Source organism: Dermacentor albipictus, chromosome 2 (assembly GCF_038994185.2).
Source record: "Dermacentor albipictus isolate Rhodes 1998 colony chromosome 2, USDA_Dalb.pri_finalv2, whole genome shotgun sequence".
NCBI classification, from domain to species: domain Eukaryota; kingdom Metazoa; phylum Arthropoda; class Arachnida; order Ixodida; family Ixodidae; genus Dermacentor; species Dermacentor albipictus.
In genome coordinates, this window is record NC_091822.1 from 149432798 (window position 1) to 149458949 (window position 26152).

The following is a 26152-nucleotide window of genomic DNA, read 5'->3' on the forward strand; positions in this document are numbered from 1 at the left end:
CGTGCCTAGACTGCAGCAGCAGCAGCGGACCCGCGCGCGCGTGGCCGGCAACGTGGCGCGGAATTCACACAGCGGTTCATTCCCGAGTGCTGACGTTTGCACTTGGCCGGCCGTCTCTCACAACATCGCGCGATTGGCTCCCGTATATGCTCTTACGAATAGTTCTGGCGTTAGAGCTGTTTAGTGCGCGGAACGCACGCACGCACGCACGCACGCACACACGCACGCACACACGCACGCACGCACGCACGCACACACGCACGCACGCACACACACACACACACACACTTTCCCTTCGTTTTATTCTCTGTAGAGTATAGAAGTAGGCGAAGATACGGCGGCTGAACGCTTTGCGTTTCAATATATATATATATATATATATATATATATATATATATATATATATATATATATATATACACAAAATTATGTCCTCCAATTGTGCTTATCGTTACCGATCAAATAATATAGGCCAATGGAAGGGGATTAGATTTTGCGCGCGAGGCGCCTCACTTCTCAGCGCAGTCGCTTCATCGTTGCGATGATTTTCCGCGCTCTCTGTGGGGACAACGAACAACAGCCTCATCCAAATCACATTGGTTGTATTTTTTAAGAAATGGTTGCCTTTCAAGAGCCATCATGCGTAGCTGTTTAAACGCAGAGCTCTGGTAGACGCCAGGATAACACGAATGTGAGATTTCTTCCGACATCAGAGAGCCTTAATTTCTTCATGGCAGCAAGCCCGCGTCCCAAACCCATCTTATCTTTCCCGCCGAACTTGAAATTTAAATTCTAGAGTTTTACATGCCGAAACCACGGTATAATTATGAGCCACGCCGCGGTGATCAGAGCCTGATTAATTTTCACCCCCTGTGGTTCTTTAACGTGCACCCATTGCGCGATATGCATGGCGCTCTTGTATTTCGACCCCGTCAAAATGCAGCCACCGCGGCGGGGATTTTATCCCGGAACCTCGCGCTTAGCAGCGTAATCAATCAATCAATCAATCAATCAATCAATCAATCAATCAATCAATCAATCAATCAATCAATCAATCAATCAATCAATCAATCAATCAATCAATCAATCAATCAATCTATCTATCTATCAATCTATCTATCTATCTATCTATCTATCTATCTATCTATCTATCTATCTATCTATCTATCTATCTATCTATCTATCTATCTATCTATCTATCTATCTATCTATCTATCTATCTATCTATTTTTATTTTCGCCGCAGACAATACATTGTTACTGCGAAAAAACGCCAAAGCCAACAAGCAACCACGGCGGGTATTTCCCCACCAATGCCTGGCCGTGATTGTATGACTGCGTCGCAAAGCACCGGTGAATAAGATAAACACGTAGTCGCAACTGACAGAGGCGTCCGACAGAAGTGGAAGCGCTTGGCGCCGCTGATTCGGCTCATACGTTTTCTCGCGAAAAACGATTTCCTCGGTCGAGAAGGAGTTGAAGCCAAAGCGTAAAAGAACAAAAAAGTAATCGTAAATGTCCTTCGTTACGAGAAGGGCGGAGAGGGAAGGGGGGCTTGTTAGTGTCTTCCACGCTTCTTTGCCTGCCCGCGACAGCATATGATCAGCTCGTGAGGAAACGATGCACGAAGGAAGGAACGCGGATTAATCAGCGTTCTCTTCCGGACGAAGGCCGCACGGTCAGCTTACCTCGGGGCCGCGAAGGGAAAGGAACAATGGAGAGAAGGAAACTTGCGAGAGAGACGGAGGATTTACATTTATGCGCTAGAACAATCTGGAAGAAAAGGAACTTGGAGAAAAAGAAACGAAAAAGAAAGAACAAAGCAATACAAAACGAAGCGCGCGTAAGGTGCAGCCCAACGGCTACAGATACAGTTGTTAAGGAGACTCCCAATTACAGCGAGCCCTCACCGTGGGCTTACCATGGCGAAAAAAAGGCTAAAACACCGGAGCTCTAGTTCGCCTTACGGTGGCGCGCTCACTAATTTGCCTTTTGTTTTGGGGCTACATTGTGTGTTGGGCTCTGACGCATGCGATCTTCTTAATTATGGGGTTTTACGTGCCAGAACCACTTTCTGATTATGAGGCACGCCATAGTGGAGGACTCCGGAAATTTCGAGCGCCTGGGGTTCTTTAACGTGCACCTAAATCTAGGTACACGGGTGTTTTCGCATTTCGTCCCCATCAAACGCGTGCGATCTCGAATGGTACAACTGCCAAAACACGGCTGCGAGAAGTCTTTGGGGCAAGTCCATGCGTGCTTAATGCAGAAAACAGAGCTCTTTTTTTTTGTGCTGGACTTGTCGCTGCCGATGTGATGTCATAGATTTCATCCGTTCACTCGACGCATATATATCTGATCGTAGAGGCTAATGCTCCGGCGTTCCCGTATAGTCGTTGAAGCCGGAGGAATTTGTCCCGTATAAATGACATTTCCGGCAAGCTCGATTCAAATGCAGTTATCGTTCTCCTTTCTGCGCGTGTGCTTGAATGAGCCCACGAAGCGCTTTTGCATACAATCGCGATCCGTCGATATCCGCAGAAAGAGAAATTCACTGGCTGAGTTTTTTTTATTTAAATATATATCGGAAGTCTGGCGCGCGCGCGTTGGTTCTTTGCGTGGGTGCACTTGCGCGCGTATGCGTGTTAAATGGATCTGTGCGCGTTGTTACGCGCCAGTGATCGCGACGCGTAATTAAATTTCAAATTCTTCCCATTTCCGTTTGCGTGTATATATATATATATATATATATATATATATATATATATATATATATATATATATATATATATATGTGTGTGTGTGTGTGTGTGTGTGTGTGTGTGTGTGTGTGTGTGTGCACGCACCATCTGAGTGTGTACGCCTGAGCGTGCGTGCGTAAATCGCGTCGTGGCGCATATCTTTATCAAATAAGGCACTGAACAGCTTTTGGATGCCGTTTTTTTCTTCTTTAATTATGGGGTTTAACGTGCCAAAACCATTTACTGATTACGAGGCACGTCGTAGTGGAGGATTCCGGAAATTTTGACCACCTGGGGTTCTTTAATGTGCACCTAAATCTGAGTACACGGGTGTTCTCGCATTTAGCCCGCATCGAAATGCAGCCGCCGTGGCCGGGATTCAATCCCGCGACCTCGTGCTCGGGAGCCCAACACCATAGCCGCTGAGCAACCACGGCGGGTAAACCCATTGTAAACACGGAAAGAGAGAGAGAGAGCGTAAACTTTATAGAAAAGGGCACACGAGCGTAGGTAGCTCTTCCGCTCTGCAGTGGGTGGTCCCCTCTGTCCAGGAGTCCAGCGGCCTTAGCTGCCCTTCTCGCTTGGTTGACCAGGTTGAGCTGGTTCGTCGAGTCTGAGCTGCACAGCGCTGCCTCCCACTGCCGTGTTGTGGGGTGTGTTATGGGTGCGGGCTGTGGTGGGCCTGCGCAAGCCCATACCTTGCCGTAAAGTGTTGCGCATTGATCGCAGTGTGGGTATTTATAGGAATACAGCGCACAGTGCATGACGTGCTAGATACTAAAGTGAGGATATGTGTTTGTTTGGAGTTTTCGCCATATTACGGCTTCCTCTCGCGTGAGAGCATTAGGAGGCGGTGTTAGTGTTCTTCGTGAAAGGCGATAGTGGTGTAGGATGTGCGCGTATGTTAACGGCATGGGCTCGTGGTGGAACTGCTCGGCGTGAACCTCTCGCGGCTCCTCGGTGTGCATGTACTCTTAGGCGTGTGCCTGCTGATTGCCGCGTAAGGACTCGTGCCCCGGAGTTCACACGACTTGTATGTATGGCGGGAGCTGGTGCGCCCCAATCAGGATGCGATGTGCTGCCCTGGAAATGTGGGCTCTGGAAAAATTTCTGCATGCCGTCTGAGAGTCCGGAGGCAACGGAGGCAGTTGAGGCAAGCAGTAGACGCGTCGCCACGTGATCAAACGTGCCAGTGTCCACGGGATCGCCGCGAAAAGGGTCAGCATATAGGATATATCGAGAAAACGCAGCAGACGTGCTAACAAATCTGGTCAGTACACTTACGCGCGTGCGCGTTTATACGCGCACGCCTGATCCTTTTAACGGTCTTTTATTAGTCCCCGCCACGGCCTTATCGCTTTCGCAAAACTAGACGGGGCTCCGGGGAGGGCGGAACACGTAAAATGAGCTTATAAGAAAGACCACGCTCTCCACCGAAAAAAAAAAAAGAGAGAGGACGTATATACACACGGGTCCCATTCTTTTCGGCAGCCTAATTATCCGGGGCTTGCGAAAGCGCGCGCTTGTCGAGATAGCGCGTATACGCGGAGGCACGTCGCTCCTTTTCCCGCCCACGCTTGCCCTATTAGGAAACTCACGGTCGGCCCGGGAGGTTCCTTGAGTGAAATTTAAATAGAACGCGTGACGAGGCGAGGACAAAACCGCACTTTATGTTCGCTCGCCGTGATCAACAAAGAGCGTCCCCCCACCCCAAAATTTCCGGCTAGTAAATTTTCCTTCACGCGCAGGGAGAACAACGTCGCCCGAGCGTCTGCGCAATCGGATTTCCATTAGCGATTCCCCTCCAGTCGCCCGCCTCTTGTGAGCGCGCGCGCGTGCTGTTTATCGCGGCTTTCGCGCAAATGCAAGCGCGCAGAGGTGTTGAGCAAAATGCTTAGCTGGCCGTGCTTTTGTTCCCCCAATTTGCTCGGGTGTGAGGGAACTCGTAATAGCGGCGGGGCAAAGCCGCGTCCCGGACCACCCTTATCTAAGGCCGCGTACACAGACGTGTTCTGTTTGGGCGCGTATAGTGAAGAGGTGAATGACCCTGCAGGGGGCGGAGAGGTGCTGGACATCTTACGGTTAGCGCCGTGAAGAAAAAAATATGAGAAAGTATTTGCATCCTGAAATCTGAATAAGGGTGTAAATCGGTCTAGAAATCGCACCCTTTTGGCTGTATGGGAGAACATTATCCTTTGTAAATACACTTTGTAAATAGTCTGCAGTTCTTATTCCTTCGTTCGCGTAACAATATTATTTTACATTCTTGTTCACTTTAAGAACATAAATTATTTAAAACTGTGTACATCGCTAGTGTCGACGTGGCGGATCGATGTTTTAAGCCTTTGTCACCGTCTGCATCGGTTTTGCGAATGCGGCCTTGAAAGAACAACGTGCGTGCATCAAGTTCTGTTGTTTAGTGGGACATGATTATTTTTTTTTATTTCCGAGAGCTTGTTACTTAATAATTATTCATTGTTTCACCGAAAGGTCAAACAGTCAGCCAGAATGTTAACGTCGACGTGCCCGAGGGGTTATAGCGTGATGCAGTTCGAGGAAAACGCAACGATCTGCGCAACTCGGCCGAGTGGGTGGTGCACCACGCCGACGCTGCGCCACCCACGCAGTATACCGAGCTTGCTGAGAAAAATGGGTTGTCAACGCTAGAGCTCATATCTCACTCTCTATGCTCCCCGTATCAAGCGGCTTGCGAGTCATCATCTCCTAGACTGGTACGACAGCTCAAATGAAATTGTTTTCGAGATGTGGAGAGAGATAAAGAAGAAAACTACGGAACCGCTCAGGTGCATAAGTTTGCTGGAGCTCCAGAACAGTTTTGAACAAGAGTTGAAGCGGTGTGCAAAGTACCTATATATGACGTCGGGTGAGCTGGAATCGTGTAGAATTACTGTGTTCTTTTTTTCTTTTTTTTTGATAACGTGTCGCCTGAAGTTCTCTTGGGGAGCAAAGGAAACGACAACGCAATAGCGAAAGCACAAACGAACATTTATTGCACCTTCTGTATGCGCAACGCCATCTAGCCCTAATATAACGAAATGAACATGCCAGTGGAACACTCTGAAGAATCGAGGAAGCTAGACTCACCCCGCACTTGAGGATGCCGAGCGAGTAATGCTCACCTGTGCCGGACAGCGACTCCCACCAGCCGACCACTTGCCGCGATGGTGCAATGATGCTATGCGCATGTTATTCTGCTGACGCTGAGCGGAAGGTAGCGGCTTCGAATCCCGGCGGCTGCAGTCGGGTGGAGGCGGTCCGCAAGGAAGCTATAGCGTGCCGCGACTTTGGTCCGCAAATAGAGTATAGCCCGGGTGACCAAAATATAATCCCGATTGCTTCACTATGACGTCCGCTGCGCAGACTCTATGTTGCTCCTGATGTGAACACAATCAATCAATCAATCAATCAATCAATCAATCAATCAATCAATCAATCAATCAATCAATCAATCAATCAATCAATCAATCAATCAATCAATCAATCAATCAATCAATCAATCAATGAGAACGTTGCAGACTGTGATTTTATGCTTATTTTTGTCCAACACGATAATTTTGAACCAACAGCCAGACGCGAATGATCGCCAGGAACATCGCCCGTTTTTTCAGAGCAGTGCTGCATTCACGGAGATTCACGCTAGGGTTTCCACTGTGAAACCTTCTGGCCTCCGGTGATGAGTTGTCATACTTGCGCTTATGTTTCATGCAGGAGCGGGTGCGCGTGTAATGTAAGCGCGATATGCCAGCGGAAGTGGAAGAATACACACGCAATGACAACGGCGCCAAATTGAGCGAATGCACGACGCACATCTCTTATCCTCTATCGCCTGAAATAATTATCAGACATTGGTATCAGTAGGAAGAAAATAAAATAATGAGCAACTGTTTAGCCATTTATCTCTCATTGTACAAAAAAATTTCCCTCTTCATGAATCTTCTTTTTCCATGATATATGTCGGCTGTAGTATTCGAACGCGTTCTTTTCATATTTTGGAATTTCATGAGGCTGCGCTTCGAGATTGCAAAACGTCAAATTGAAGCGAACGTGAGAATGGCGTAAGAACCGACGCTTGATAGAGTACTGCGGAGAGTCTCCCATATTGATGTAAACTTGACGCGGGCAGACAATGCATGGCCATGATCAATTGCAAGAAAGATCGCGGGGTTTCGCTTTATCTCTTCTTTTATTTGTCTGCTTCTCCTTCTTCTAGATGAACATTATTATGGCTATATAAAATGCTGAAGCTGTTCGAAGAAATGTCAGCTGGTCGATAAGTGCATTTCAGGACAGCGCATTTCGCTCCGTCCGGAACCTTTCAGTGCAGGCATGTGCGTCATCACGGCTTATGCGGAAACCGTCTGACGTCTTAAACTGCGCATACTTTTGCATTAATAGCCTCCTACTCGACGGCGATCATTTTTGAAGGCCTACGCAATGACCTACGCCGTGAAGAGACCTGCCCACGAACTCTTATTTTCATCCTCAAGGTTTCACTAATGACACCACTTGAGAGACAGTTGCGAAATGCGTCTTCCGATCCTCTTCGACGTCAGTGTTTCTGTAGCGGGAGCTTTAGCGAAGGCAACTCAATATGTCCCTGTGGCCCTAGAGAGATGGGGCCTAATTTCGCAAAGATTTTTGTCCTTAAGACTGCAACTTTAGCTCGATAGCTCCTATTTGAGTACATTTGAAATAAGAAATCGTTTTTCTCGGTTACCACTGCACCGAATTTTATGAGGTTTGTTGCATTTGAAATAAAAATAAGGTAAAATGTAGTGACTGTAGCAAGCGGATTCTTTACTTGGGCCGCCAGCTTGTTTTTTTTTTTTTTGCGAAAATTCTTGAAAACTGGAAGAAAAAGCGAAAGTATCAAGTTTACAACTTTGTGACTCAGCAAGCCGTAGTGATCTTGATTTAATTCAGGGGTGGGAAACGCGCAGTGCTGGGTTTCAGAATACATGTCTCTAGCTCTGTCTTCTAGTACGCGTACCGTACGGTTTATGGCGCTCGCGCCATTTGTACAGGGCGTAATGAACGAGGAAGATGGATATGCTACATCAATACGTTCTCTGAAGCTTTGGCCGCAGCCTCGTGTCGTTGATCCATTTCGTCGTCAACAAATGCCGCCGAAACCGCAGCTTGCTACGCCGCACCGGTGTCATACGCTGTCATTGTAAACAGAGGCAGCGGGCGCACGCCGAGTCAATCAATATGGAAGCGTCACCACGTGACCAGACATGGCGGCCCCAGCGTAAGCATGTCGAGGAGCAAGTGAGGAGCCTCTGTAGCTAAATGGATATTTCGTTGCAGCGCGCCTTTAAGATTAAAGAACATGTTAGGTGCGTGCTTAGAGCTTGTTGTGTGTGGAGCAACTGAGATTAAACTCGGGTACCAAAATACCTGCGTGATTTCCTACCATTCGTCCCCGCAGTCTGGTGCTCATGCTGCGGAAGTTTCCAGACGAAAACGACAGCTGTTTTTACTTCTGCGTGAAGCCGTACGCCTGTTTACATGTGCATCCTGAGCGTTGTTTTCACCAAGTGAGAAACGTAGTAAATCTATTGAAAGCAGACGTGGCAACAAGAAAAGAAAACAAAAATAAACGGCCGGGGGGGAAGGTTTCCAACGGAGGACATCATTTCCACTTCCTGGAAACGAGTCGAAGGAAGACGAGACGTACGTTTGAATGGGAGCGCCCCGGAAGCTTTCTTCTGTACGCTGAGCTGACGTCTGCTGAAGTGCTGTCTCCGGGCCCCTTTTGGCCCCTCTGTTCGTTTGCTTCTTTACCTTGAAATGACAGCAGATAAAGATTGCTTACGAAATACGAGTGCGTTGAAAGGCTCGGGGAAATGGAACGGTGCCTCTAGCACGAATGTTTATCTTAAAGAATATAAAAACAAAAAAGAAGGAGGAAAGGTTCGATTCATCTTTAGCGAGTAAGTGAAATGAATTCGAGAGGAACCGAAACATTTTTCGTTTGTAGTACGCACAACGAGCGTACTACAAACGTATTTCGATGATTTTTTACTTTTCCTAATGGAGGGATGAAACTTAATCTGATGACACGTGCCAGTCCACCGTTTCTAGACAATTTCACCAGTTGTGTGCAGTGCGGTGAACGCTATAGTGTTTGTGTCAGTAAGTCATTGGCGAGAGTCGGCTCCGTTTTCCAGGGAGGGGAAGAGGGCTCGCCCATCTTGAGCTCCTAATCCTTATGTGAAGCTTTTCCATTCAGCCAGCGTCGCTCGGAGGCTAAGCAGAGGCAAGGAAGTTCTCTTTTTCTTTTTCTGGTTACGCGACTCGTAGCTTTGGCTGCACAGCGCGGATTTGATGAGACGTAGTATTGTCTGCCCTGCAAAACAACTTGGGGATAAGGGTGAATAAGGCGAATAATGGTGCGCGAGTCGGTCTATATAACTCACACGTTTACAGCCAGGAATGACGGTGTGAATTATTTTACAGAGTGCGCTGATAAATGCATAGTCATCGTTTGCTTCCTTTCCTTTTGTTTTGATAGGGACACACATTTTCTCCTCCTCCTGAAAGTTCTGGACACAGAATCTGCCAGTCGAGAAGGTAAGTGTATTTTCTTTTTTTTGGCTTATCGAGGACATGTATCCCGAGAAGCAAGATAGAATGGATCTAGACCGAGAACTCTTCACCTTGAGCTACGCCAGTCCTTTGTATATATACCTCGCTACTTCGTGTTGAAGCTTTTCAGATCAGTGCAGGAGATTAATTGCTGAAAGTGGTCGAGAACTCCGCTCTTATTTTTCATTGGATGTATGGTTCCGAGTTTGTCGAGGATTTTGCGATCATTAAGAACTTAATCTAGGCCTTCCTTCCAAGATGCTGGTAATGAACAGAGGTTGCGCTAAAGGTATCACTCTTTATTAGTGCACATCCTTCTACTTACTGTTAATGCTCAAACACGAATAGATTACGTCAGATGAAGTTTCAATCACGTTATATTCGTCCGTGACGTTCGCGACGTTTCTTTTCTATGCAGCACTGTTTACCTGCCTGTTCACGTGTTTACGTACAATCATTTATCGCGTCGAACGTGTGAGCGTCTCTCTCGCTTTCTTTGTCTTCTTGCGTTACTCACTGAATGAGTTGTGTTGAACGTTTCTAAGTGCACTGTAATCACAGTTTTCACCCGGGAACTTTTGTGTCACGTACAGTGTGCGTTAGGTCACGCGATCGTTTGTTAAGCCCTTTAAGATCTTTTGGGCCGCTTCAAGCATGTTGTACGGCTGTACCTATAGCTGTAGTTTTAGACTGACACTTCAGTGCTTTCTTTATGCGATTAGAATTCTTACGGTACTTCGCATACTTTCGAGGGTGGGGCATATCTGTGTCTCTAAGCCGTTTCCTTGCTAACTTGAGTCACTGCGAGTGGGTGGAACATGGTCTAATGCTTAGTCCACCGAGCTTGTGCTGATGGAACAGGGCTCGAAACCGACCGTTAGGGACAACATAGGATACTGAATATGTGGTGTTGGGTATGCGCCGCTGTTCAATGACTTTTCGCTGCCAACTTGGCAACTGGCAAAAAAAGAAATTCGCAACTGGGCAAATACCGAACCTGAATGAACTTCTTTGAACGCCAACTTGGGTTAAGTGGGGTATGTGCCAGTGGTTATGTGCCGGTGTTGAATAAGTATGTAATGTTAATAAACGCCGACCTAGGTGACCGGGTGTGTCCCACCAGAGATGTGCCGCACTTCAAGGAATCTCCTTGACGCCAACTCGGGTGTCTGGACCATGTGGCACTGCGTAAATGCCGTACTTCAATAACAGAAAAAAAAGCAATTATTTAATATTTCTCCGGTGCTCGACGGAATCGAACACACGCCACGCGCGAACTTCGTGGCGGCAACGCTAGATGGCGCAGTGTGGGCAGCGGGAAGCGCGCGAGAGGGCGCCCCCTCGGCTGCACACACGCGTTTCGGCGTCGCCAATGTGGTTGCGTCGTTATGCATTGCTTCAATGCGAATCGCACTGGCTTTGACATCTGTCGTGAGGTGGGTTCTGGCGGAATTATGTTTGAGAACAAAATTAATTTAAGTTTGATTGATTGTTTCGTGAGACTGAAATAATCAGAAGAATAAGAATGGGCTGGGGTGCGTTTGGCAGGCATTCTCAGATCGTGAACAGCAGGTTACCATTACACCTCAAGAGAAAAGTGTATAACAGCGGTGTCTTACCAGCACTCACGTACGGGAAGCTGGAGGCTTACGAAAAGGGTTCTACTTAAATTGAGCACGACGCACTGAGCTATGCATGGAAAGAAGAATGATGGGTGTAGCGTTAAGAGATAAGAAAAGAGCAGATTGGGTGAGGGAACAAACGCGAGTTAATGACATCTTAGTTGAAATCAAGAAAAAGAAATAGGCATGGGCAGGGCATGTAATGAGGAGGGAAGATAACCGATGGTCATTAAGAGTTACGGACTGGATCCCAAGGGAAGGGAAGCGTAGCAGAGGGTGGCAGAAAGTTAGGTGGGCGGATGAGATTAAGAAGTTTGCAGGGACAACATGGTCACAATTAGTACATGACCGGGGTAGTTGGAGAAGTATGGGAGAGGCATTTGCCCTGCAGTGGGCGTAACCAGGCTGATGATGATGACTGATTGTTTGATTGATCGATCAACGTTTGATAATTGCGTTGTGTGCTGCAGTTACGCTGTCGTCGTGGCGCTCAACACTCTTCCGTCGTGGCAGTCAGTTCGTGTTCAGAATCATCGCGTTTACCATACATATAGCACTCCAGGAGTTCACATATTTGTTTTAGTAGCACTACGCACCGCTGTGGATTGAAACAACGAAAAAAAAAAACAAAAGACTAGCGCTGTGGCAGCCTAGTCCTTGCGTTCGGATGAACGGCCATATAGACTTCACTAATTTCATTTGCGCAAATGGGTTTCGAGTTATCGAATTACCTGTTTATTTTATGGACGATGTAATGAAATTGCGTTTGTTGGGATGGTAATTTAGTTATGTCGTCATTACGCTTGGGGGAAGAGTAAAAGAAAGCGGTTGCATCGCTATTATGCAATTACGCTGCTACAGTGCTCACTGAAGCGTTTGCTTGCTTTTGCAGTTTAGGTAAATAAGCTTTACCGGTGTTGTTGTAGCGACCGCCGAATTCCGCGCGCAAAAGCGATATAAAGTCAAGTAAAAGATAGATAGATAGATAGATAGATAGATAGATAGATAGATAGATAGATAGATAGATAGATAGATAGATAGATAGATAGATAGATAGATAGATAGATAGATAGATAGATAGATAGATAGATAGATAGATAGATAGATAGATAGATAGATAGATAGATAGATAGATAGATAGATAGATAGATGCATTATCCATGTTTTTTTTATTCTTCTGCGACCATCCGCCGCACCTAGTAGTCCGACGTGGCAACATTGGAGCCAATGACGAAGTAGGGAAAATGAAATATTTTTTTGCAAAATATGAACGTATGAAAATATGAACCGCCACTTCAGCGAAATGCAAAGGCAGGGGCCGTATATGTGCATACATAGATCGTTTTAAAGTATCCCGCATTAAAGAAGGTCGGGAAAGTTTACTCCTTTCTTTAAACGCACTTTGGGGTGAAAGTTAGATGAAGCTGCCTCAGACAGGCTGCCCGAGACGAGCCCTGTCTGAGGCATCTCATACCTCTCGTTCATCCAACTTTTATTCCAGAGTGCGTTTCCGTACGGTGGCCCCCGTCTCAAATTTGGGTCTCCTTTAAAGCCCGGGGTAAGTGGTGGGGGTGAAGCACCGATCGGAAACTCTACACGCCGACGCTCTTGCCAGATTCGATCAATGCACTGCTCGGAGTTTTCGTAAAAAGGAACGAGAAAGAAGAAGAAGAAGAAGAAGAAGAAGAAGAAGAAGAAGAAGAAGAAGAAGAAGGAGAAAAAGAGGAAGAAGAAGCCTCCTCTCTTGGACAGTGCCACAGGGATATTTGCTCAACCGTGGAGGATTTTACAATTGCTACAAAGAGATTGTCTTGAATTCTTAAACATTTCATTTTTGTTCATTTCCTCCAGTTAGCTTTACCATTTTAAGTTTTTAATAAAGATAGCCTAATTTCATCCAAATCTTGACCAATCCCCCACAGTGGGTGTGCGCCATCGCATAAGGAATACCATACCATACCATACCATATAAGTCACCTCTGGGGGCAGGTATGCTGCCTTCTCCCGCGACACCCGTTCACCGGCGTGATGGCGTCGTCGGCGTTATACCTGTCGGGGCGCGGGGCTCTCCCGGCCGTGGCTTCGCTCGGTTACCTGCGTGGCTCTCTCATCCTTGGCCAAGTGGCGTGCGCGGGGCGAGCACGGCTGAGCGATTTCCCCCGTTCTATTTTTTTTTTCTTTTGAAAGCCCTCTAGGGAAGCGCCGAAACGAGCGCACTATACTTGAACGGTGCTGCGGGGGCAGTGAGCGTGTATGTACGTTAGAGAGGCGTCGGGCTCGCGCGCGCGGGAAAGTATACCGGGATGGGTCTTCCCGCCAGACGGCGCGGCGGCGCACTTAATTGACGGCGATAAAGCGTCGTCGTCCCCCAGGAGAACCGGTTTTTGCTTTGTGTAGTGTTCCCGCACTACTAGCTCCGGCCAAGACAGAAATAGGGAAGAGAAGAGAGAGGGAGAGATCAAAGGAAAGCTTCGGGTTGTTACCGTGCGGGAAGCTCAAGCCACATCGCAAGCGATCATCGCTGCCGCTTAGCGCGAGTTGTGATAGACGTGCACGCTATACGCCTTTTCGTACCTGTATCGCGTCTACTAGCTTTTAGTGGCACGCAAGCGCGCTCATTAGCACGCACGCACGCACGCACGCACGCACGCACGCACGCACGCACGCACGCACGCACGCACGCACGCACGCACGCGAGCACATACCCCCCTCCTAACGCACACACACACACGCACCACCGCTGTCTCTCTCTTTTGAACACGTCACGTGCACGTGAGCACGAGGACACACAACTCACGTTCACAGACGGGCAGCACGTACACAGGCCACGTCACACACACGTCACACACATAAAATGCGCACCGCCAGACACCCAACCACGCGCTTTCTCGAGCGCGCGCGCACGCGCACACACACACACACACACACACACACACACACACACACACACACACACACACACACACACACACACACACACACACACACACACACACACACACACACACACACACACACACACACACACACACACACACACACACACACACACACACACACACACACACACACACACACACACACACACACACACACACACACACACACACACACACACACACACACACACACACACACACACACACACACACACACACACACACACACACACACACACACACACACACACACACACACACACACACACACACACACACACACACACACACACACACACACACACACACACACACACACACACACACACACACACACACACACACACACACACACACACACACACACACACACACACACACACACACACACACACACACACACACACACACACACACACACACACACACACACACACACACACACACACACACACACACACACACACACACACACACACACACACACACACACACACACACACACACACACACACACACACACACACACACACACACACACACACACACACACACACACACACACACACACACACACACACACACACACACACACACACACACACACACACACACACACACACACACACACACACACACACACACACACACACACACACACACACACACACACACACACACACACACACACACACACACACACACACACACACACACACACACACACACACACACACACACACACACACACACACACACACACACACACACACACACACACACACACACACACACACACACGGGAGCACGCGGTACGTCGGTTCTCGCTCCCTCGCGTTTCCCATATCGGCGCTAATAATTTCGCGTCCCCTTCTTCGCGACTGCCAGAGCACTTATTCTCGCGAGAGCCGCGCGCTCTCCTCGGGAAGAAAGCGAGACGCCGGCGCTTAATTTGGGGCTCGTGGTTAATGAAGCCCTCCCGAAGGGCCTAAAAATTGGCGCCGCCGTCGAACCGCGAGTCTCGACGGGGCCGCGCTTTCGTTTTAAATAAGAGACCCGCGGCAAACGACGGCGCTTAAAAAAAAAATGATAAAAGAGGAAGAAGAAAGAAACGCCGCGTTTAGAACGCGCGCGCGCGCGCGCGCGACAGCGAGGGACTGCATTGAGTCTGAATTAACGACGGGATCGTCGTTAATTCACGAGTGTATACGCTTCGGGATCTCGCGATTCCGCCATGTTGATCTCGCGCTTTCGCGGTACCAGTCGTATCATATGTCAATGTTCGTACGCCACCCTTCCGTCTTTCGCTCTTGCCTTGAGGCGCGACGTTGGCATAATTTTCGTGATTGATAAACCGTCTTTTCCGGAAAGCAGTTTTCCAAGCGGGTGACGCCGCAGCCAGTTCTTAACCAGCGAGTTACGTGCGTAGGTATAGTCAGATGTTCACGTAGTTAATAGCGGCGCCTGCGGGAACACTGTGGAGCAATCGAGGGAAAAGCCACACATGTGGAACTTCTGCACGTGCGTTAATGCGCCAAGTAGTCCTGCATGGTTTGACACTGCTATTTATCTTGCGACACAGTTCTATAGCGCAGTTTCCGTTTCTCGGAGCAGGTAGCGATTCAGCCTAGCTTGCGTTTACGATGGTTTCGAATTTGCATGTAAACGCGCAATAGCAAAGCCAAAAGAATCAAGTCTAACACCGGGCGCTTTATTTTATTTCTTATGATATTGTAGAAGTTGTAGTTATAAAGATTACTTCTTTTTTTTTTCTTAAACAAACGCGAATGAAATCGCGAAACTGTTTCCAGGAGCGCTGTCACGTGTGCGATCCGCCTCCGTAGCTTTCCCTTTATTGCCACCGACAGTTTTCCACGAGCAATACAGTTGTAGCACCCGTAAGTATATTTTCACACTAATTTTAGTGATCGACAGTGTCGCTACAGCTGGTCTGACGAAAAACACGGTATGCGGAAGCGAGCTGAAACGTTATAAGATAGAAATATGTATTCCGTAATCTTGTGAGTCGCACCAAGTGGAACCTCTGGATATGACGTTAAGTAAAACAATTATAGGATGCTCATTGCCTTCTAAACGTATAACAAACGTTTTCCGCAGTACTTTAACCCAGCGCCATGCCACAGCACTTCTCGTTAGTCGTGAATTTTGACTGCCTTGGCAGCCATGTATATACCTGTACCTCTGACATCTTTGCCAGTTATTCGACACAGCCAAAATCGTCGTGAATTCGCACTCTAATAAAGCTTCATTCCTGCCCTCCGATTCGCTAATGCGGTGGAGTTGATAATTTTCTTCTGTGCAGAAGATGGGGAAAATGCCGGATAATATTTCCACATATGGCTGTTAGCCTATTCCTATAAAGAAACGTAGAATCTACAATAGCCTCAAGTTCGGTTGTTCTCATATGGCCTTTCGCCATTCAGACGATATTTTTTTTCTTGATATGCTTTTTCTTTTCAGACCGGTTTCAACAAATTCGCAAGAGTTGAGCTTAGGCAAATGGCATGTCGTAAATTGACTTAATGCCATTGTACGCACATTGTACAAACGAAACAAACAAAACACGCAAGCACATAAAAAAATAAAAACTGAGCTTGACGTACAGGTGTGCGACCATTCTACTCTCATAAACGCATGGAACTTGTCCTGAAGGTCACAACACTCAATCACCTAACATAAGGGACAAGCTACACGCGAAATTCAATGGCGCACGCATTACAAGGACGGTCGCAATTCCACGTGTGCATGCCATTACTTATGCGTAGACCTATGTAAATGCGCACCTTGCTTTTCGGCTTGAAGCCAGCGCACCGTATAGAGCACCACTCTTCATTATACGCTGTTTGCCGATCATGCGTCTTTCCACGAGTCTTAATGAAAGCCCGACGCGCACCGTCGCTGTAATTCTTCGCCTTCTTTCCTTGGTAACCGCTCCGCACCTTTTACTCCCGTTTTTCTTCGAGCGCCCGAGGTGTGTTCAGTTGTTACCCCTTGGAGGGTGTCGGTCTGTGTGTATGGAAAGTTTCTCAGACTGGTGCCCGAACAAGCGTCCTTAGAGTGCTTAAACAGGGAAGGCAGAGTACGAACGAATGAAGGGCGGTGGGGGAAGGTACAGAAGGGGAGGGGGAAGCAGAAGCAGGGCACGACGGCTGCCTTTCTCCACGTTTCCGCACCCGCTGTTGCTTCCGCCGGAAGTAGCTTTCACCCCGCCCCTCGCCGCGCCTGGCCCCATAATACGCAGCCGGCCGTGCCCCCAACGGCGCGCTCTATGCAAGAACGAGGTCATACATACGCATTTTCATTCTTCGGGAGTCCCTGCCGTGAACTTTGCCTCCTTCGGGAGCGTGGGCTGTTCCCGTTCGGGCTCCATTGATCGTCACCCCTGCCTGCCCCGCGGCAGTGTTCACGGGATTGATCGCGACACTGTAGCGCTTCGACGGGGGGGGGCGGGGGGGGAGAGGGGGGTGAAGGGGGGGGGGGGGTTGATGCAGTGCAGACGCTTTCGCGTTCGCCCCAGCGGCGCTGTTTCGCCGAGCAGGTGTTGTGCGCTCTCAAGCAAGTGCGTAGGGGATTTGCCTGAGGCTCACGCCTCTCTCTCTCTCTCTCTCTCTCTCTCTCATTTTATTCTTTCTTTCAGTCTGCAATTTCCGCTGTCGTTGTGCGGGCGGCGGAGGGAACGGTTAGATATAGCTCTGTTATCGACTGCCTGCTTTGCTTCTCAGGCTGTCAATGTATCATAAAGAAAGAAAGGTGAAGTGTTAATAGGGGAGTGAAATGAATTGGAGAGGCTGCAGATGACGTTAAAAAAATAATAATATCGAGCATTTACGCCCCCTCTCTTACAACGCCCATAAGAAGCTAGCTATAAGCGACTGCATCAAAACGGCAAGTTGGGCCAGTAGGTTGGGATTCATAGTGGTTCGCTACAGTGCAATACAAGACAAGGACACAAGAAGGTACAAAAACCGTATGTTCGTTTTTATACCTTCTTGTGTCCTTGTCTTTTATTGCGCTGTAATGAACCACTATAACCGACAGGCTTGTCCTACTACTCCGACTGTAGTGGCAGAGCGTAAATGTGTGGCACTTGCCTAATACATGTAAATAAGATAGACTCATGTGCTCTCTCTCTCTCTCGTTAACTTCTCCATCCCCCTCCCCATGCGTAGGGCAGCAAACAGGACAAAGTCTAGTTAGCCTCGCTGCCTTTTTTCCTTCCTTCTCTCTCTTTCTCTCTACTATACTCGTGCAATAGATGACGAAAGAGGAAATGAAGAAAGTGAGCAAAAATAAAAATAAAAGAACGCTCCCACACACGCGAAACGCCCTGGCAGCCAAATTATTTAGTAGCGGAAGAGAAGGCATGCGCGAAAATCCTCTGAACAATCACTGCAGGAACATTCAGGGCTGTTCCACTGCTCTAAGTCGTCGGATTCAGCAAGCGCCTATCGGTACAGTGCATGGTGACCTTGCTGGCTTCTACTTTCTCTTTGGCGACACCTTGGCTCGATAAACAGTGCCATGCACTGACGCGCCGCGTTATCATCGGCCCGCACCCGACGAACTTGCTTGGTGATCGCATCTCCGCAGTGACCGCTTCATTTTTTTTTTCTTCTCTATTAATTGTTGCTATCATTTCTTCGCAATGACCTAACTGCACTTTTGTTTCGGTGCGACAGCTGCGTCACGGCTAGTTTTGTGGACATGATGGTTCGTAAAAGTTGCCACATGTATTTCCTTACGCTTTTTGCACGTCGCTTTCGCTTCGTTCTTCGCTGCGTGATCTTTCTTGTCTTTTAATTCGCGTCGCTGTAGAGAAGTAGCCGGCACTTTCAAAGGACGCAGACATTTCTTCGCCAACATCAAGTAATTATGGTAACTACGAAAACATACTTTCGCTCGATTTTTCTTCGTAACCTTCCTGAAAGTTGTTTGTAGAGTAATTCCGGGATGCACGGAGTACACGTGCACGCTGCAGTTTAAACGCGTATGTGATCGCCGACCGTACGCCTCCGAAATCAAACAAGCGCGTACATGAGAGGAAATATTTTGCCTTGTTTCGAGACGCTTCATTTCATTTTTTCATTTCATTTTATTGCCTTAAAGGCTCCAATAAATGGAGCGTTACATAAGGGGTGGCAAGAATAAAAATACATAGTCACAATAACAGGAAGTTTTTTACATTTTCGATGAACTTGGATGGGCACATAATGACAGCAACGTCGTTAGGAAGGCCGTTCCAGTCTGCAGCTGTGCGAAGAAAAAAAGAATTTGAAAATGTGACAGTGCGTGAGCGTGGACGGGCAACCTGTAGCTGATGGCTGGTGCGGTGAGATATGCGTGTAGGAGGAAGGATATAAGGTGGGATGCGCATGTGGCTATGAAAGAATTTGTGAAATAAAGATAGGCTGGCAATGCGACGACGGAGCGATAAGGGGGATAATGCGGATGCAGTTTTTGCGGATGCAGTATACACTGGACTGCTGTAACGACAAAGGTTTCTGTGTCGAGATTTGTTCCGCTGTCGTCACAACCGTGCCGGTTCTATCGTGCATCGACTTAGAGAGAGAGAGAGAGAAGGGAAGACGGAAAGGCAGGGAGGTTAACCAGACTGAGTCCAGTTTGCTACCCTACGCGTGGGGAGGGGAATGGGGAGTGAAAGAGAGAGAGAACTTAGGTGTAGGATGTCTATAGTCGGCCACTCAAGTCTGTTGCCCTCAGTGACTGCAGTAATTCCTGGCGTGTTGATGTCGTACGACGAGCCGATACTACAGGTTGAAGAAGCAACTGTCTGTAAATGACTGCTTCAATGACGATGACGACATTCAAAACGACCCGCCGAGGTGGCTTAGCGGCTATGGGGTGGCACTGCCAAGCCCGAGGTCGCGGGATCAAATCCCGGCCGCGGCGACCGCATTGCGACGGGGGCGAAATGCAAAAAACGGTCGTTCCCGGTGCATTGGGGGGTTACGTTAAGGTTCCCCTGGTGATCGAAATTAATGCGGGGTCTCGCACTACGGCGTGCCTTGAAATCAAATCGTGCTCTTCGCGAACGTAAAACCCCCGAATACATTTCAAAGCACGATACTCTCTTCGAAGGGCCAACCTTCCATATACATACATTTTCTCCCTGCCAGGCTACAAGCAGTTGTGTGGACGACTGAGGGGACTGCGTCGAAAAGTAGAACGTGGTGAATTATATCAATCGCTTTCTTCCCGTTGAAGCCGAAAGCTTTTGGAATCAACCCTCGTACAAAGCGCAACGAGCTGCGACGAGCCGATACTAGCCAATACTAGCCGATACTAATAGAGTGTTTCTACATCTAGAAATCAACCCTCGTACAAAGTGCAACGAGCTGCGACGGGCAGAGTGTTTCTACATCTCGAATCGCTACATACGTTCAGACACGCTCTCTCTTTGCTTTTTTTTCTCCTTTATCTCTCCAGTGGTTTTCCGAAACGCACGAAGAAAGAATACACATTTACACCTTTAGGACCAAGCCAGGCGTATGTAATATATGTACACTAAATTCGCGAGATGGAGAGCTTTTAGGAAACACCGTTACGAAACCGCGACTCGCGCCGAGGTAACGTGGAGATAGATACGCGCCGACGCCACCGCTTGACAAACGGCATGCGAGCGTGCGGCTCCATGTACTCGCGGAACGTGGTGTTATGCACGGCGCACCTCGCGTCGCGGTGGGCTCCCGTTTTTTTCTTTCTTCGATGCCTTCGCGCCTCGGGCATTGCAAAACTGATGCGCTAGCTTGCCGGTGTTCGTACCGTCACGGTGACATAGCAGTTGCGGCGTTTATTTCGAGGGCGACATCGATCCGCGCGTTATGCACGTGTACGCCACCACAAGGCGGCGGAGGAGCGTGCTCGCTGCTAAGCTGTACCAGAAGGGTTGAAATCTGGGCCAGTTGGTACATACTTGAACGAAAAAACCACTCAAAAACACAAAGGACAAGAGGAGAGGTTCACACCACAACGACTGGTGAAGTCATTGTGGTGTGAACCTCCCCTCTTGTCCTTTGTGTTTTTGACTAGTTTGTTCGTTCTAAGCTGTACCACAGAGGCTCCAAGATGCTGCCAAGCGCGTGTTATTATGCCGCTGTTGCGACTCAAGTCTGTTGCCTGCAGGTATACTGTGGCGGGAGCGCCGCGCCTTTGTCTACTGCGAGTGAATAACCTGAGCTCCTCCTCCTCCTCCTCCTCCTCTTTCTCTCTCTGTCTCTCTAATCTCTGCTCGGGCTGGGCGGTAGCAAACTGGAGAAAGTCTGGAGAAAGCTCCTCATTGCTCATACCCCCTTCCTTCCTTCGTTTTCGTCACTCGTTATATCGAAGCAGCGCACTTACACCACGTACACATAGAAAGGACATACTCACGCGCAGTCCTTCCTACATATGTGTACGTGTACGTGCCAGATGTAAGTGCGCTGCTTCAATATTAGGGCTCAGCAACTCACCCACGAGTATCTTTTAAGTAAATTCACTCATTAATTAATTTTTTCATTGAATACATCCATTTTGGTTAATGCGTATGGCAGTATGAGAGCCAAAGTGTAAAAAAAAAGTACTTCTGTAAAGTGCGGGAAGCGGGACACGTATATATATATATATATATATATATATATATATATATATATATATATATATATATATATATATATATATATATATATATATATATATATATATATATATATATATATATATATATATATACGTACTTCGCTCCTCGAACAGGCAAGACTTCTGTCGGGTGAACTCCTGAACAGCATCGTGCAATGTGGTGAACGTGGCTGAAATCACGGATCCGGGACCGCGGTGGCACGTAATGCTCACGCGTTTCTCTAAGATATACCGCTGAGTTGCCAGGGTGTCTTTTTTGTTTTGTTTTTATTAACGAGTACACATTTGCGACGCAAGAAGGTGTTGGTGCCCGTTAGACGGCGCCGTTTACTCCTCCTAATCCACCCATTCATTCCTTACTTACTTTCTTCCCTCATTTATTGCTTCACTCGCTTATTCGTATATTCAGTCCTTCCTTCGATCATTCCTTCACGAAGGTTAAGCGCAGGAGAGAATGAGCGACCTATCGAGCCAAGCTACATAAGCAAAGATCCATCTAAAAGGCCTCTTCCGATCCGTAAGCTGCTATTCCGCGTAGATCTATCCTGAACGCGTTTTTCAGGGAGCTTCAGGAAAAAAGAAAAAAACATAGAAAGAAGCCAATAGAAACCGCTGGAGCCGCACAGCACAGCATCAGAGTAGGTTGTAATATTAGCAGAAATTTGGGTTCCGCTTTTATTTCCCTGGAGTGCGGGCTTCACTTGCGTTATAAGCGGCTAAACGTGCAGAGGCTGCCGTAGTGAGTCGTCATACAGAAAAAAAAAACAAAAAAGGAAGGTTGCAAGGAAGCGAGTGAATGAGGAAGCAATATATGCCCACCCCTCAAGTAATGTCCTGTTGAGGGAGTGTTGAGGTATAATAAATAAAACAAATAAAATAAAGAAGTTCAAGAGGCCGTTTGACGTCAGAATACATGCAGAGCAGAACTCCTGTGCCGTGTTTCACAGCGAAATGACGCGAAGAGAGAAAAAGGAAAGGAAAGAAAGGAACAGAAAAAGACAGTTTAAATATATTTCTCGGGCTAGTACATATACCTGCCACAGAAAGTATAATTCGACAATGAAGGCTGGAACAGGTCAACGAAGACGCGAGATTGCGAGGTCCAGGCGAATTCTAGGAAGAATAAGCTCACTTAGCGAATATATATATATATATATATATATATATATATATATATATATATATATATATATATATATTGAAGTGGGGTTTATGTAGCTCGTTCGAGGGATCGCAGGTAGCTCTAGATACGAGTCCTAGCGCTTCGTACCAACAACCCGCGCTCGTGTCTCGCGCCGCAGCGGTGGCAGTCCGCACAGTGCCACATGCATATTACCCACTACAACTACAGTGCCACATGCATATTACCCGCTACAACTTCCCCCGGGGCGAAGAGGAGCCATCCTGGCGACCTAAGGCGATGATACGATAAGGGGGTCGTGGTACGGCTTCAGGCGGCTGACGTGAACAGTCTCGCGGCCACGGCGGCGTTTGTCCGAAGATGGCGTCACCGGTTCGACCACATAATTCACAGGCGAAGTACACGCGACGATCCGGTACGGACCTTGATATTTCGGGGCAAGCTTTGGGCTAAGGCCTGGAGCTTGGAAGGGCAGCCGAAGCCAGACGTGAGAGTCCACGGCGAAGGACTGTGTGGGCTGATCGTTGTCGTGGTGATCTTTGCGGATTCCTTGGGTATCCGACGTGAACGAGCGAGCCAGTTGGCGGCACTCTTCAGCATGGCGAGCAACTTCGGAAAGAGGGGTGAATTCAGAGGCATCCGGGTGATATGGTAGTACGGTGTCGAGGGTAGTGGATGGTTCACGCCCATAAAGAAGGAAAAAGGGTGAGAAGCCTGTGGTAGCCTGAACGGCGGTATTGTATGCGTACGTCACAAAAGGGAGGACATCGTCCCAATTGGAATGATCCGACGCAACATACATGGTGAGCATGTCCCCAAGGGTGCGGTTGAATCGTTCCGTTAGACCGTTAGTTTGTGGGTGATACGCCGTAGTGGTGCGGTGAATAGTGCGGCACGCGGCGAGTAGCTCATTAATAACTTCGGACAAGAAGACACGGCCTCGGTCACTGAGCAGTTCTCGCGGTGCGCCGTGCCGTAAGACGAAATGCCGTAAGATGAATGCGGCGACGTCGCGAGCAGCAGCCGAAGCAAGTGCAGCAGTCTCAGCATATCTTGTTAGGTGGTCTACTGCGACAATTATCCAACGATTTCCGGTAGCACTGCATGGAAGAGGCCCATAAAGGTCGATGCCAACCCGATCAAAAGGACGTGCAGGACACGGTAAAGGTTGCAGAGGGCCTGTCGTATGAGAAGATGTCTTGCGTTGCTGACAGGCTGCACATGACCGAACGTATTTGCGGACATAAGAATACATGCCGCGCCAGTAGTACCGCTGGCGGAGCCGCTCGTAGGTTTTCAGGACGCCAGCATGAGCTTGTTGGGGGTCTGCATGGAAATACGTGCATACGTCGGAACGCAAATGGCGAGGGATGACTAGTAGCCATTTGCGACCGTCGGGCTGATAGTTTCGGCGGTACAAGATGGCGTCCCGTAGCACGAAGTGGGTGGCTTGGCGACGAATGGCTCGAGGGCATGTAGACGTTGAAGAACTGCTGAGAATGTCAATAAGAGAAACAATCCACGGATCTTTTCTCTGTTCAGACGGCATGTCAGTAACAGCAAGCGTAGCAACCGGGCACTCTGTGGATGAAGGTGGCCTTTCGTCGGATCGCATGGGCGCACGGGAGAGCGCATCTGCATCAGAATGTTGGCGCCCGGATCGATAAATGACGCGAATGTCAAATTCTTGGATCCGAAGAGCCCAACGTCCAAGACGCCCCGACGGGTCTTTCAGTGACGCAAGCCAGCAGAGCGCGTGGTGGTCTGTCACAACGTCGAACGGACGGCCATACAAGTAAGGGCGAAATTTGTTTAAGGCCCAAACAATAGCTAAACATTCTTTTTCCGTGACAGAATAATTGGATTCTGCCTTCGTGAGAGCACGACTCGCATATGCAACCACATATTCTGCAAAGCCAGGCTTCCGTTGTGCAAGGACGGCCCCAAGACCAACGCCGCTGGCGTCGGTATGAACTTCAGTCGGTGCACTCGGGTCGTAGTGGCGTAGAACAGGCGGTGAGGTAAGCCGACGACGCAAAGTGGTGAAGGCTTGGTCACACGCCGGAGTCCAGTCGCGAAGGTCACCAGAGCCAGCCAGGAGCTTCGTCAGGGGAGCGATGATGCAGGCAAAATTGCGCACAAAGCGGCGAAAATAAGAGCAAAGACCGACGAAACTGCGGAGCTCTTTCACTGTAGTCGGCCGCGGAAATTCTGCGACAGCACGAAGTTTGTCAGGGTCGGGAAGGACGCCGTCTTTGGACACGACATGGCCAAGTATGGTCAGCTGGCGGGCTCCGAAGCGGCACTTTTTCAAGTTAAGTTGAAGGCCGGCGGTGGTAAGGCAAGTAAGGACTTCGCGTAGACGAGAGAGGTGAGTGGTGAAATCAGGGGAGAAAACTACCACGTCGTCTAAATAACATAAGCATGTCTTCCATTTGAGGCCTCGTAGAAGATTGTCCATCATCCTTTCGAATGTCGCGGGTGCATTGCAGAGGCCGAATGGCATTACGGTAAACTCATACAGGCCATCAGGCGTAATAAAAGCTGTCTTGGAGCGGTCGGTTTCATCCACTGGCACTTGCCAATAGCCCGATCGCAAGTCCAAAGAAGAAAAGAATTCGGCACCATGAAGACAATCTAAGGCGTCATCTATGCGCGGTAGAGGATAGACATCTTTTCGTGTAATCTTGTTGAGGCGACGATAGTCCACACAGAAACGAATCGAGCCATCTTTTTTCTTAATGAGTACTACAGGAGATGACCAAGGGCTGCAGGATGGCTTGATAACACCACGTTCAAGCATGTCTTCAACTTGCTCGGCGATGACACGACGCTCGGTGGATGACACGCGGTACGGACGCTGGCGTAATGGTGCGTGATGTCCCGTATCAATGTGGTGAGAGACGGTACTTGTGCGGCCTAATGATGCTTGGTTGCAGTCAAAAGAGGCGTGAAAATCATTTAAAAGAGTAATAAGCCGCTCACGTTGTGTCGGCTCGAGGTCAGCGGCAATAGAGCAACAAAAAACATCCGGTGGTACTCGGTTAGATGGCACATGGGGTGCCAGTGCTGTTACGTTGGCAGTATCCACGTCGTCGGGAACAGGGAAATGCACAATAACGTCAGCGTCCACAGTCTGGATAGTACCAATAGTCTCGCCACAGTGCAAAGCCAAAGTCTACGAATTTGGGTTAGAAATCAGTATTTCTGCAGCCCCATGGTGCACCGTGAGGAGAGCGAAAGGCAACAATATAGGCTGGCGGCGAATGAAGACGGCAGCGGGTGAAAACATGACCGTCGCTTCGGCAAGCGATGCGCATGAAAGAGGGACAAATACCGCGCTGTGAGGGGGAAGGTCAGTATCGGAAGCTACACAGATCCTGGTAACATCATGAACTTTAACGTCGTGAGATGGCATATCGCACAGAACGGAGAACTGAAC

At 48.4% G+C, this 26152-nt stretch overlaps 1 protein-coding gene across 2 annotated transcripts in view; it reads left to right on the forward strand.

The window, feature by feature from the left end:
• Window positions 1-26152, forward strand: part of LOC135899814 (bromodomain-containing protein 4-like) — a 395916-nt gene that overhangs the window by 256632 nt on the left and 113132 nt on the right. The window contains exon 4 of one of the 2 annotated variants that reach the window (XM_065429162.1): window positions 9279-9337. The exons of the other annotated variant lie outside the window; for it this stretch is intronic. The gene's annotated coding sequence lies outside the window, so the exon portion shown is untranslated. The remainder of the gene's footprint in view (window positions 1-9278; window positions 9338-26152) is intronic. 2 annotated transcript variants of the gene reach the window in all.